Source organism: Nycticebus coucang, chromosome X (assembly GCF_027406575.1).
Source record: "Nycticebus coucang isolate mNycCou1 chromosome X, mNycCou1.pri, whole genome shotgun sequence".
Lineage (NCBI taxonomy): Eukaryota > Metazoa > Chordata > Mammalia > Primates > Lorisidae > Nycticebus > Nycticebus coucang.
In genome coordinates, this window is record NC_069804.1 from 102286666 (window position 1) to 102287743 (window position 1078).

General features: G+C 30.8%; 1 non-coding gene across 1 annotated transcript; it reads right to left on the minus strand.

Annotated features, from left to right (window-relative positions):
- Positions 1-681: 681 nt before the first annotated feature.
- LOC128578591 (U4 spliceosomal RNA) lies at positions 682-822 on the minus strand. The gene has a single exon (XR_008377743.1). It is a non-coding gene; the product is annotated as a U4 spliceosomal RNA (small nuclear RNA).
- Positions 823-1078: the final 256 nt, after the last annotated feature.

A 1078-nucleotide genomic window follows, 5' to 3' on the forward strand; every position in this document is an offset into this window, starting at 1 on the left:
ATTTAAAGAAGTTTGGAAAGTAAAGCTATTAATTTTAAATTTTATGCTTTGGCAATGGATTGTAATGTTGATGCTACATACCATTTTTATCAGAGGAATTGATGATGAATATGTCACCAAAGAAATGTCTTCTTTAGTGCCATTAAGGAATACAACTAAATCAAGAGATTTATATGAAGCAGTAAAAAATATGTTAAAGCAAACTTCTCTGTCCATTGTCAACATAGCTAGAATAGTTTACTGATGGTGCTGTGGTGATGGTAGGTAAAAGAGAGGTATTTGTCAAATTTATAGAAGGAGGTTCAATTGTTATCCAAAACTCATATTTGATGAAGTATCCTTGCATAGCACATCAAGAAAATTTAAGCACAAAAGATTTAAAAATGGCTAACATCATGGAAATTGTCATCATTACTGAATTCCATGAGGGCAAGTGATTTGAATCATAGTCAATTCCAGAAATTCCTTAGAAATATTGATGCTGACTATGGTGACATCATTTACTTTTCCAAAAATAATGTGGCTAAAATTGAGGTCTCATGTTTGAAAGATTTATGACTTGTGACATGCTATCAAGTCATTTATCACATGAAAGACCAAAATATGTGCCAGAATTTGACAATGAAAACTAGTTTATAGATTTATAATTTTTATTTATTATTTATTTTTTTTAAAATTCAGTCCCCATAGAGACCATCAAAAATTGTCAATGCTAACTGTATTACAAATTGTCATGGCCAGATATTGGGAAATGTTTTCAATTAGCAATAATCACACCTCAAGTAAACCTCACTGGTTACAATATTGCCACTGCACAAAGATAGATTTAGATTTTTAATGGATTTAACTACTCATTTAAATAAGTTAAACATGCATCTTCAACGTGAAAATGAGCTTATTGTTACAATGTTGCAAACCATAAGAGTGTACCAAATAGAACTGAAATTATGGCAAGCTCAGATTAAGGTAAACAATCTTTTTTTTTATTGTTGGGGATTCAATGAGGGTACAAAGATCCAAGTTACACTAATTGCATTTGTCAAGCAAAGTCTCAATTACAAATGTGTTCCTCCCCCAA